Source organism: Thunnus albacares, chromosome 6 (assembly GCF_914725855.1).
Source record: "Thunnus albacares chromosome 6, fThuAlb1.1, whole genome shotgun sequence".
NCBI lineage: Eukaryota > Metazoa > Chordata > Actinopteri > Scombriformes > Scombridae > Thunnus > Thunnus albacares.
In genome coordinates, this window is record NC_058111.1 from 27,346,866 (window position 1) to 27,360,864 (window position 13,999).

At 37.8% G+C, this 13,999-nt stretch overlaps 1 long non-coding RNA gene across 1 annotated transcript; it reads left to right on the forward strand.

The window, feature by feature from the left end:
- Positions 1-5,279: 5,279 nt before the first annotated feature.
- LOC122984198 lies at positions 5,280-6,687 on the forward strand. The gene is made up of 3 exons (XR_006403848.1): positions 5,280-5,368; positions 5,447-5,508; positions 6,223-6,687. It is a non-coding gene; the product is annotated as an uncharacterized LOC122984198 (long non-coding RNA).
- Positions 6,688-13,999: the final 7,312 nt, after the last annotated feature.

Sequence of the window (13,999 nt, forward strand, 5' to 3'; positions counted from 1 at the left end):
AAAACACAGCAATGAGCATAACCATATCAAACAGTATATGCATCTCAATCGTGTTAATGCAATATTAAATAGAACTTTTATATGTGTGAGTCATTCAGGTTTTTGTATTGTCTGCAGCCAGAAATCTGCTTGTAATGTTTTCTAGGAATACCCCAGTGGAATTAAAACCTCTGACCCTGTCAGTAGGCAGATGCATACTTTATAGTTCATACTTTAGCTGGCAGAGCATCTAGATGGGATCTCCCTCTACACAGTTTATCATGTCTTTAATGTAGTTGCAGACATGATTAATCTAAATGAATTACAGTTCATTATAGTTTATATATCATTTTTCTTTCTATGGAAGCATACTTGAACAAGGCTGTTTCCTAGAGAACCACCAGTTGTGAAGTGGAAGCCAGTTAGAGTTGGAGTGCGGGAGGTATTGATCTTTCTGAAACTGCATTTAACTTTAATGGCTTCTTAAAGTGGCAGCAGATTTGAACTTATTTGATTTATGAATAAACCAGTGGTGGCTCTTGTGACATGACAAAAGGCCACTTGTGGTTATATAAACAGTAATGTTTTAGTAAAATGTCAAACAGTGTGGTGTTGGAAATAAGACAGATTCCCAACAAAATATTTAGTTTGTTTAATACTGTAGTTTGAAATCACATAGAAACATCCTGACAGTATAAATCAGGTTTCTCCACAGCACATTAGCAGGGACCCTTTCTCTGCCTTGAGGTTATACAATTGTCATTTAGCAATCAACACTTCCACCTCAGATATTAATTGAATGTCATCTCGGCCAGTTTCACATCACAAATGTTTCTCTGCAGGATAACGATGTCATGATAATGACTTCAGTACTCTTGAAAGCTTGATTTAAGTATTTGACTTGCAAGCTGGTGTTAGTGCAGTGTGTGCAATTTCCATGGTTACCGGGGTACTACAGTGTACGTCCAGTCAAGGTATAGGCTAATCAATGTAATATGAGTAATTATCTGTTATATAACAGGACAGGGACATTGGCTGCAGTTTCATGGATTTATTTTCCCTTCTGAATGTATTCAATTCAATTGACAACCGCACACATGCAAATGTAATGACTTATTGGGTGTCCTATTTAAAAGCTCCACAAAAACACACACACACATATATATATATATGTGTGTGTGTGTGTGTGTGTGTGTGTATATGTGTGTGTTTTTGAACAATAGCACAAATCCAGCACTCCACCACAGACAATATTTTTAAAAAGATGGACTTGAGTGGAACACCTCGCACTATTATTGGATCAGCTATAAGTTCAGCTGTGAACTCTGTTTTTTTTTCTCTCTAACAGTACATGTAGTTGATGTGACCTGTTCAAAAATGGCTCCCTAAAGAAAAATGGGCACAGCAGATGGGTGGCAAAATGCATGGTAAAAGCACTGGGAAATGATGAATGTGAGAGATGGTGCTGCACCCTAGGGGAACATCTTTGGCTTTGGTCAAGCGGGGCACCATGTGCAGTTTTTAGATATTACAGAAGAAATAATCAAAAAATATAATCAAAAAGAACATTCACATGGTAAATTGCCATTCTTTCAAAATCTTTTCAAAAGTCTTTAACCATCATTTGAAACAAAACCAAATGCCTCTCAGAATGAGCCAGTTTATTCAGATTGTGCACATTCTCAATGGGTTCCTGTTCATTATTATTTGTGAAGAAAAAGTACTCCTTATAGACACATGAATAGAGGGAAAATGCTAAACAGAAGGGCGATTTCAGTAAGCTTGTAATTTCTCTTAAAAACATTATCATGTTAGACGACTTTCTAATCAGTCCCAAAGCACTAATGGTTTGACTGCTGTGCTTTAGCAAAGTAGGACACATAGTCCTTGTTTAGATGTGTACAGCCCACAGCCATGCTAAAGAATGAAACAATCACAATCTGCATTTGCCTTTTGATGAGTATAATTATATGTCTGCTCCAAATGCCTTCAGGTCTGTGTGGAGCTGCTAGTGTGATGCATTTTGTTTATTCGCTGTTTACTTTGAAACTGTGAATGTTTTTAGCTGATTGGATGAATGAGATACACAAAGCTGTACAAGGTAGTTTGCGCATACAGATTAGAAGAGTGCTAACATAAGATGCCATATCTTAAGGCATTATAGCACACCACAGTAAACTATTTGAATACAGCGTTTAATGTAGAGTCATGATAGATACTGTCTTAGTAAATGCCAGGATGTCATTTCCCATATTTATGAGTCTCACTGTGATCTGGGAGCTCAGTGGCTGGTGATAATTAACTACATAGGTGATAAAGGCAGAGTATAGATAATAGATGGTACATTATGCAGAGGGTGTGCACAACTCAGACCTGCATGATCATAAATAAAAGCACAAAGGGACTGACACTTAGGGAGGCAGACAGAAGCAAAAACCAGACTCTGTCTTGGCTTGTTAGGCTTTAGACTTGTTACAATAAAGGGTTCAGGACATTTTATTACTGCAGGAGCTGTTTCATTCTTATAGCCAGACTTTATCATTCGCTTAATCTGCATTTCCACTGATATTGATGCTTTTAAAGGCACAATCTATAATTCCAGTGTAGACAAAGGGGCTGCCCCATGCCCCACCGAAATTCACACAGCAGCCCAGTACTACAATAGGAATTAGGTCTATTTAGGACAATCGTGGACCTAACGATTTATGTCCAATGCAGGAGGTAGGTAGGTAGGTCCCCTTTATGTATAGCGAGACAGAAAGTAAAAGTATGATGCAGGAGTTATGCAGGATTTGCTAAAAGTTTTATGTTGAAAAATAATACACTTCAGTCTTTAAATGCATTCAGACCTTAGTTTAGATGCAGCTCTATTAGCGTGGTAGTCAGATTAATGGCATAAATGGATTTATGCCATTACTGTAGGTCTGCAGTAAAAACTGGATGATGAGGAGAATGGAGGCAGGGGTAGAGGGTGAGGTTTATGTTGATGTGTATGCAGCCATTTTTAAAAGCATAATAAGACTCTGGGCCCTTTTTTAACGATCTAAGTGCATAGTCTGAAGCACATGGTGCAAGGACATTTAGGGTATGTCCAAAATCCCCTTTTGCTAGTTTAACGGCGGAAAAAATGGTTGCAGGGCCAGACACATGGCTCAAAAGGGTTGTCTATAGTCTCTTAATTAATCATGGGTGTGTTTTGGGCATTACTTGCAATAAACCAATCAGAGTGTCATCTCCCATTCTCTTTAAAAGCGCGGTATGCTTGCACCTTGGCAGATTGCGAAGTAGATGGTACATTTGCCAACTAGAAAGAAGGAGCGCTTCTCTGCAGAGGAAACGGTCGTACATGAAGTGAAAGCGCACGATCCATTACGAGCACACTGGCCCCTGCTGCTCCTGGACGCTCATGTGGCCAGTCCCAGACCACCAGTTTAAGATCCTGTTCATTAATTTGCTGCCAATTTGTTTTTGTTTGTTTTTGGAAAGGTTTATTTTTTTTAATTACAGCTTTGGTTCACTTTAAAATCGTTTTGTTCAGTCATGGAGAAACAGGTCAAATCTGCAAGGTTTTAGTTGCTGAAAGTATGGAAACCTGATCACTGTAATCTCAAAAATGTTAGAGAATATTTGCTAAAAAATGATTCAGATGAATGAGTCATTATCAGGCTTCTGCAGAGCTTGATGAAAAGATGACAAGTTTCTTTCATTGCAGCGAAAACAAACATAATGGCTGATATTCCTTTTATTCTCAATGGAACATGCAATATTTTAAGATGGTTTCGGTATTTAAATCCGTTTTGATAACATTTTTAGTGAGAAATGTGTATTTTTTTTTCATAAACTTCATTCAGTGAATGTATATGATGTTTAGTTTGTTAGTTATTACAAAGATTTTTGCAGGCTTTCTATTGTTGCTATGGTGGTTGCTACGGACGCCATTTACGCTGAAACCACATAGTCGGATGTTGTGTAGTTATTGGAGCTGTTCTCAGTTATCTGAGATGTTATTTGTGTTATTTTATATAACTGTTTGATGATGTTCTTTCAATAAAAAACTAGATTTTAGAGCGCCCCAGGGATGAAATTAATTTAAAATCCATAATTTGAAGCTTTGCGATTGGCTGACCAGAGGACCCACCACCCGGAAGTATTTTCCTCACCATGTTAAAGTTTTCTTTTAATGATACATTTCTCAACACAAAAACACAAAAGTGTCCTTGATAACTCAACAATATGGAAGGTTAATGCTAACCTAACCCTAACCTTAACTTCCTGTTGCATGAAGAGACAAAACAATACTGTAAAAACAGATTCTTCTTGTAAGCCATCAAATGCCTCGAAGACCCAGAGGAAGAAAATAAACTGATTAAGAAACTGATGTGGCCACTCAGGATCACGCTGGGAGAGGCTCTGCCTTATGCCAGACTGGCCAGAGAGGGGCTGATTGAGGACCTGAAGGCTGCCTTGGTGGCCTGCAGCATCATAGCCACAGAGATCTTAAAAGGTCTCAAGCCCTCTGTGAGCTTATCTACAGGCACAAAGCCTAGAGATAACACTTCATACTGTATCAACCTCTCCATCAAAAAGCCACAAGAGGCACCAGAAAGAGAGCCTACCTAACTGGAGCATCTACAGAGGCCGACACAGAGCTAGATACAAAAAGACAGGCAGAACAGAAACAGAAAAAGAAGAACAAGTTATTTTCTTGGTTCTCTAAACTGTTCAGGGTCAAGAAGATATAGACACTCATTCACACAGGCTAGAACTTTTAACATTGTTAATTTTATTGTGACAATTTGGTTTTCTTTTCTTTACTTCTGTGTTTTTCTTGACATTATTGCATCTAATAAATGTGTGTACAAACACAAAAGTTATAAGTTGCATTTTGAAGTTGATTCTATATTGCACTCCATCCATTGAAGTGATCTAATTACTGAAGTAATGCAAATTAATGCATGTTTACAAACTAATGCATAATAATCATAAGTTATAACAATTTGACTGTAGCCATTTTGCATAATGAGTAGTTTAATTTGTATACTTTAAGTACATTTTGTTGATGATATTTGTACTGTTACTTGTGCAGTAATTGAGTTTTTATACATTGTGATATTCCTACTTTTACTTATGTAAAAGATGTGGATACTTGTTCTACTGCTATGTACATCTGAAATGTCCTAGTCTAGTGTAACCCACATGGATTATAGGGCTACAAAACCCATACATGTGATTTAGAGATGTAATTACATATTGTTCCCACAAGGGGGCGCATATACATTGTGCGCCTGTTGAGAGAGCTACGTGCCCTCTTTGTTGTACCACAGCAGCACTCCCAAACACAGCAGACGTGTGTAAGCATGTAAACAACAGAAAAAGCGAGCATTTCCTGGTATGAAACACCGCAAAATAGTCATAAAAGTCAGATTAATGTTCATATAATAATGCTTATAAGTTGCTCTTTTAATAGAGGTCCAATTGTGAGCGAGAGGGAAACAACTTCTGTCAAGTTATTAATGTTGAGAAACTCTGGTGAGTTGCCATGTTGTCTGCTAGTCTATTGTTGTTAACAACTGTGAAGGGAAGCTGCATTAAACTTAGTGTGAGTCAAGATACTTTTCATAAAAACCAACCGGTGATTGTGAAAATGTGGTCTCTGCTAATCGCTAGCTGCTAACGGATAAGCTAATCGCTAGCTCTGGCTAACGAGCTACCCGACACTGTGTCAAAACTTTAATATTGAAATTGTTATGTTTTAATGGGAATTGTGCACTTTAATGTTTTGAAATACCATTGAATGGTAATTTAACCGATTTTGGTTGCTAGATATACATGTTAAGTGAATCACAAAGGATAATTTAGTTCAATTTCATAATTAAGTTACCAGTACATTAAAATGGTGCGTAAAAATGTAACAATACAGCAAATAATTTAGGTAAATGTTAAAATATTAATTGTTTTGACATAAGAGATTCATAATAAGCAGTCTGTTACTTTACAAATACAAATGTTGATTGTAAATAATTTATTGTTAAAGTTAAAAAAGACATCTGTTTTAAAGAAATTCATGGTAAATTATTTATGTTAAAATTAGCAGTTGTTAAAATATGGTCATGTAGTACAAATATATCCTTAATTGTTGGTTATATGATGTATGATATTCTGAGGGAGACAAGAACTTAGTGAGATCTCATCTTAGACACATAAAGATACTGAATAACTTATTATCCTGCACTATCTGTGTAGGTTGGTTTTTTTTTGTGACCAGATAGAATCAAAAATGGCGAGCCCAGACCGTGACCCTGTGGCTGGTTGGAGAAATGGTGTTGGCCAGACCGCAGGAACTGCCCACAGAGGACATCTGATTTAAAGTGATACCCATTTTCATTGGGTTACAGATAAGACACACACTAATTATCCTAACCGGGTAGTAGTGATAGTAGTGACATTAGACATTTGGAACAGATACAACACAAAACAACTTTGAACTGAACTCTTGAGCTCTTTAATCATAAGGAGTCCCTACGGATTAAAGGGACATTCAGTAAACCAAAGAACATTTCATTGGAGGTTTTCCACCTCCACAACAGACTATTTCTGTTTATTTTCTTATTTGATTTATTTATTTTATTTTTTATTTTTCATTCTTTAAAACTTAAAGTCTTGTGTGTTATTGTGTATGAGTCGAGACAATAAATTGTCACTGTTCAACTGTTCATTAATTCATTCCCTGAATTATTCAAGACAACTGCTCATCGGACCTAGTTAGATGTTAGTGTCTCACTACTACTATTGGTTAGCACTGAGGACGCTACACTAGAAAATACGGTGGAAACACAAGGAACAATCTAGTACCACAGTCTCACAAGCGTCTTAAATCTTGAGTTATGGTATGCTAGGTTACAGGTTGTTAAGTTCCTAAGTTGTGTATAAATGCTAACAGGTGTGCACTTTTTAGGGAGGAGGAGATGTTAGAGAGTTTAAAATATCCAGTAGATAGAGCCATATTCATTTTCATGAACAGAAACGCATAAATATCCATCACTCTTAAATGCATACCTCTGGCTCAGCTCCCTGTTATTCCTGAAACTATTTGTTTTTAACAATTCTCTAGTGCCAAAATGTCCAAACTATTGAATCATTTTTTCCAGTGTTAAGAGTTTATAGGGTCTCCTGAGATATTTTACACTTTTATGACAGGTATGCAGGTTGTAACTGATAGCATGTGTTTTTCATGGTGCTACCGCTGACTCACTTTTACTGTGATTAAATACAGGCACAAGGAGGAAAAGTTCAGAATCCAAATATATATATATATTCAGTTTTCTATCATATTCATCAAATAAAGCTTCAAATTCTTACATTTGAGAAGCAGCAACCAATGGATATTAGGCAATTTGGCTTAAAAAACGACTGAATTGATTATCAAAATAGTTGCCATTCTGTTCTGTCTACCGACTTATCGATTAATGGACTGATCATTGCAGCTCTAATCCCTATTATTTTATGATGCTGCGAAAGCTTGTTTTTTGCATTAATAGCTTTTGTAAACAAAGAAGTAATCCAGAACTATATTTTCAATCATTATTGGTCCACAAACATACAAAATACTTCTTTTGTCATCTAAAAGAAACTCTTCAAATTAACTTACATGGTCAAAAATGACTGATTAAGCCTTTGATGTCTTCATGATGTCCATTATGTCTTTGCTAATAACTCCTTAGAACTATCTAGATCCAAGGCTCCACTGATTAAGGAGCAACTTTATTCTTCAGCTCTGAGAGAGAAAGAGATAGAGAGAGAGACAGAGAGAGGGGTTGATTCACTAACTTCACCAAAGAAGAAAAGCCCCCCTTGTGAGTTTAAATTAGATGATCACAGACCCTAATCTACTCTGTCTGCATATAGGCTATAAATAGATATAGATATAGATAGATAGATAGATAGATAGATAGATAGATCTCTCAAAAAAATAGTTTAAAAGTTCCCACTTGATGTTTTTATATTTTATATAAACTCATGGCTGGATGCTGAATAATTGATGCTGATATTTGGAAAGAGAAATGACGATGAATTTTGTGGCTGTGACACCAGGACCGTCAGACACCTCTGGATCTGAAATGAGAATCAGAGAAACTGAGTGAATTAATGTGACTTCCCCCATGCTCTTTGATCAACAGTTTGTTCTTTCTAAACAGACTAATTGGCAGCAAGAAGTTGTGTTTTATTCATTTGATTATCGGTACAGTATATGGTTGTTAACTGCAACAAAGTTTTATATGATGATTTTTTTTTATGTTTTTCAATCACTTTTAAAGATTTTGCTGGTAATTATTATAAGGTGGCATAGTGGTGGTAGTCAGCATTGTATTTGATCCCCTCACTCATATGACTATTTTACTCCTTCGGTTGATATTTTTGCAATATACCCATCCTCTCCAATTTATTTTAAGTCAGCAGAGATTTAGACAGCCTGTTTGTTGAAAACAGAGCAGTCTCTACTATGGGCTTCAAATCCAAATAGGATTATTTCTTCTTTTGAGTCTCTCATTCATTTGTTCTCTCTCTCTCTCTCTCTCTCTTTCTCCCTCTCTGTCTCTCTCACACATACACACACACACACCACAGTAGCGTGCCCCTAGGGACGTTACACCATTGGGACAAGCATGTTCCACGGTGCCAAATGAGCTCTCAGAAGCAGAAAGTGTGTCAGTCGTTGCTTGGCTCTGGAGGTTGCGGGCCCTGTAGAGCTCATACTCCATCAAAAGGAGAGCTGAGATCAGAAATCCCTTTCATTTAGAGAAGGCACATTCACACAAACATGCAGAGCTACAAATTTAGGGTGGTAAGATGGCCCGCTCTTCGTTTGATGTGAACTTTTATTGAATTAGTTTTGGTCCAAAAATAAATTACACACAAGAGAAATAGAAGAATTCTGTTTTTGCTACAACCAAAAATCTGTAAGCAACAGGGAGTCAGTCATGTCCAGTCGCAGCTATCAGCATCAGAAAATGCCGCGACTAACGACTGAAAAAGAGAGAAGAAAGAGAAATAACAGGTAGAAAGAGTAAATGCATGAAGACGGCCGATATTGAAAGCAGCAGAAGAAACTGAGAAGCAGAGTGACGAAGTGACAGATGGAAACCCTCACAGCTCACAGCATGTTTCTACCAGAGAGATAGAGGGAGATGTGTCCTTGTTGACCTTGTCATGAGAACCATGAGTTACTGTTATTGGTGTGGATGTTTGCATAAGTCATGAGTCAGATGATTTGGAAAAGAAAATATATTCAAAGTATTTATTTACTGCAAACAAACATATTTGAACTCATGAATCTCATGGTCTTTTTATAGAGATGGTAGCATTGTTTAAACTTTTAAATCCCTGTTATATCCAGTGGATTATAAAATAACTTGCTCATTAACTGTTATGATGCATAGTGAACCCTTTTCAGACCCATCTTTTTAAATGGGGATTTTTTAGAATTACACATATAACTTGGCAGTGTAAAATCACCTGCAGACACTTGCAGTTACAACAGAATTAGATTGAATAAGGAAAAAAAAAAGATCAGAAGTGCCTCAGAAGCACCATTCAACAATCATAAAAGAAGTCTGTTGTATGAAAAGATGAAATAACCACATTCTCCACATTGGCCATGATGCAATGCAGTCACAAGTGCTAGTGCAGAGAGGCTTTTGCCCACCGTACCCCCACCCTCTCTTTCTCTCACTTTCTCATTTTCGTTCTCCACTTGTCTTATGCACTGATGTGCAGTCTTCCATTCTCCCTTCTCAATTAGGACTCAGGTAATGGGTTCATGACCTAATCTTCATGGTAACAATGTGTGAATGTCTCTAGGTTATTACTGAGCTGTTTAGCTTTGGATGTTGTATGGATTACATGATGCACGTTATGAATTTAAGTATGGTGTTGTGCAGAGTAAAGACATGATTCTTTTCTTTATGGCTGAATGTGCAACCATTTAACTCTCCATCAAGTATCAGGATGGATTACAGAATTGAACAAAGTCAATCTAATCCTTGTACACCACATCTATACAGCAGCCTTGCCTTTTGATGATGCTATGACTGACAGAGCTGTATCATTTACAGTACATTTGCAGATGCGGTGACGTTGTTGTATCCTTGTGCTAATGACTTTTGGAGCTTTAGTTTCTCCTGATAATGGTCTCTGTCCTGACTAAAGTGCTTTTTATATCTTGTCTAATGACTCCTTCCCAGTGGTCTCCATCACACTGGACCCCTCGCTGATTACGTGTGACTCTGTGGAGAACATTTGATTTATGACTGCTTTGCTCTTGTTGTACTTGGACACTACATGCTCCATCGCATATGAGCTCAGCTACAGTCGCAGTCAGCTGTAGTTGGCTTGAATGATTCTGATTTTGAGTTTTAAGAATTGTCTCAGTTTGTACTGATGAAACAATTCCCTAGCTATTGGAGATTGCTATGTATTACTTTTGGCTGCATGGGGTTGCACACCAGTAGCCCATTCAAGTCATCTTAGCAATTTTTCATGCTCTAACACACAGCGAGCAAGTATGTTACAAAGACACTGTCTTGTCACTTCTTGCCTTTTGCTAACGGCTGAGTAGGTGTTTCCATTTGAACAAACCGGAAAAAATCACAGATGGAGTTGTCCTTTAATCTGGGGCTCTACTAGAATAACTTTGCATGATTTACAGTTCAGTTATTTGTCTTATAGTGACCCTTTACAAAGCCCCCTCAGCTCAGCCTCTGCCTGAAACAGGCCGTTTTAGCTCCTATCTCTTTAAGGCCTCTCTCTCGATAAGCCCTCTCTGTTCTGATTGGCTGGCTCTTGGAAGCTGCCCCTCGGGAGACTTCTGCCAGCTCTGGAAGCTACGTCAACAGACCACGCAACTATTGGCTAGTAGTAGGATTTCACTACTTTTTCTCGTTCTTTACTTGTCAACCTCTTAAATACCTCCGTACATGTTCAAATTGGAGTCTTATCTGAAATGAGAGTGGGCAACGCAAACAACACATGAAAAAACCTCAGTAACAACCTTTGGTTACTGAATGGACAGCCTTTTATGGGCATGTGTGATAAGCCGACGTCAGCTCATCAGCAAGGTAGGAAGAATCGTCTCAAACAAAGCGATCGAGCAGGTTAAAGCCCTGGCTTTGCATTTCTACATACATTGAAGTTTTGTAATTTTGACCATGTTTAGCATAGATACACAGATCCACAGCCGTGCAGCTGAGTGGCTCTGCTAGCTCTGCTGCTACCCTGTAGTGCTTTTTAGCTGGAAGGAGCCAAGTAGCCTAAATAGAGAAGGGGAGACTGTGTGTAAAAGGCAGAGTTAAATATGAGCATACAGAAGAGCAACCTTAAGTTACATACTATACTATTATGTAATTATTACTATTATTGGGGGAAAAAAGAATTTAACAATTTCTAAAGTCATCCAATCTCAAACATTTGAGGGGGCATGTGCACATGAATGGGTACGATCCCTCTGCTCGGGCCTCATTACATTTTAATACATGCTTCTGATTATGGTACAGTCATGCTGCCTTCATATATTTGCACCAGGGGCAAATTAAAACAAGTTAATGGATTCCTGTTCACCTGTATGGAACAGTTGCTCCGCTAGTTGTAACTCCAGGTGATAAATCTCCTATTTCTTTGCCTAAAAACATCATTGCTTTGTTGCTTGTGGTGTGGTGGATTTAAATTATATCCAAGAATCAGTGATAGAGGGATAAAAGAAGGGAAGAATGGAGAGGCAAAGACTGCACTTGAAGAGGGGTCACCAAAACGCAGATAAAATTAACATGATTAAACTCCATCATCTCTGATCCAGGTAAGGGTCTGTTGCTGCTGCCCTTGATCTCTCTGGTGGGTGGAAGAGCCAGAGATTTGTTCAGAGCCCAGTGGACCAGAGTCAGTCCAGCAGGTCTGTGTGTTTCTGGGTTAGAGGGCCTCCACTGGGACACACGCCCAGCTATTACTCCAGCCTCTCTGGAAGAGGGTGAGAGCAGATGTTCAAGTAAAGGCTGTCAGTGAAATGCTGGGAGGATTTTTAAAAAATTTTTGCATGTGCACTTGTGTGTTTGCTTGTGTGCATCTTTGATTACCTTTAGATGAACGATTTTGAGGCTGAGTCAACAATGTATTTAGGCGACACACCACTGCGTTGTGTTTGTCAGATTGTAGATGTCTTTTTAGCTCTGTTACATCCTGTCGTGATGTCCCATCATCCCAGATGGATGCTGTCAAGCAGCTTAATGATGCCTGTTTTCCCACATGGGCTCTGGCTATAGCAGCAGTAACACTCACCCACATGCCAGCATATGTCTTGTTTACATGAGTGCTGTGTAATTATTCTTTTATCAACCTCAAGCCTGAGTACGTTACACCATCGAGAGCTACTGTGACTAAACACATTGTAAACAGAAGGATGAACTAAAAGCTAAGCTAACCAGGGCAGACAAGCTAGCTCTGACCACCAACTGCTGGACATCTTTCACAAACGAAAGCTACATCAAAACTTAAAAATTAACTGGTTAGTTACCGGTTAATGGGTGTCAGTCTTATCGAAAGCAAAATTAACCAAAACTGACATCCCTAATTCAAAATCAAAGTAAAATATTCTGATTCAAAAAATTACATTATCAACCATGCCTGCTTACAGTTAGCAGATCCACTCCCTTGTGCCACACACTGTTTGGGCCTTACTTACTGTATTTTCTGGCTACTTCTTAATTTGAATGTTTAAGATACTTGGATGACATCTTCTGTATTTCCCACATATGACTGGTGATGCAGTTATTCAGTCTGTCACTTTACTCCACATTAGAAATCCTTAGTTTAAGTTTACTGTCAAATACAGAACTTCATTTACCTTATACCAAAAGGAAACAGATCACAATACACCTCTTCATAAAACCAAAGTCTTGAAATACAGCCTGCCCAAAATTCACTTTTATAGTCTTAAGATACTTTATCACTTCTAAAGCTTCATAGGAAAAAAAAAAAGCTTTCATAACTTTATGAAAGCATTTTTTTTAACCAAAAAGTGCAAAAAGAAGACCTTGTTCTGAGTCTCATGAGAGAGACAAAATATAAGAAATACTTCATATAACGGGGTCAAATATATCACTGCTAACTTCAGCTTCAAAAAATGATCACAGAGTTCAATGAACACCTCTCTGACTCAAGCTTCACATACATTTCATTGTTTGCAAGGCTGTTGTGTTGAATTGCATTAGATCGTACTTGTCTAGCTCATATAATGATAACTCACTGAATCCACTGCCTATGATTTATTAATGCTCCTACTTGACTGTCTTTATATACTGTCAATGTACTGTATGTGTTTTGTTTTACTTTGGGTTTCATGATCTATGATGTTGTCAGCCCTTTTTTTCCTCATGGCCGTGCTCCATGTCGTAGACTATTTTCATGAATACTGTTATAGCTATAGCTATCCATACTTGCCGCTGTTTAGTCTTTTATAGTGCAGTTTAGTGCTTTCTTAACAGAGCTTTTGACTTATCATTGTGACAGTAATCCATAACATTAATGGAGCCTCTGTTTTGTGTAAATGTCCCATTTAGCAGGTGTGCACAATACAAGGAACTGACACAAACATTTTTCATGTTATTAGTTATTCTGTGTTTCACAAGTCAAAATTCCCTCTGAGCGACAAGTCTAGATGAAGTCCACAGTGCATACTGTACAGGTGTGCTGCATGATTAAGGAGACGTAGCTGAAGCCACTTATTCTTGCTTGCTATTGTTTGTGTCCTATTGTTTGATTAGAGGTATCAAAAGTAACACTCAAATGAAGTTTGGTGGTATCTTTTAGGTGTAGACTCTCACACTATACATTGTCTGAAAAAGTACTCTAAAATAAAGTGTGCATTGGTCCTAGTATGACTTTCTGGATATCTTCTTTACTGGTGTTGCAAGGTGTTGCCGTCTTACTGATAATCTGATAATCCACCTTTATCAACATCCTTTAGATATGTGTC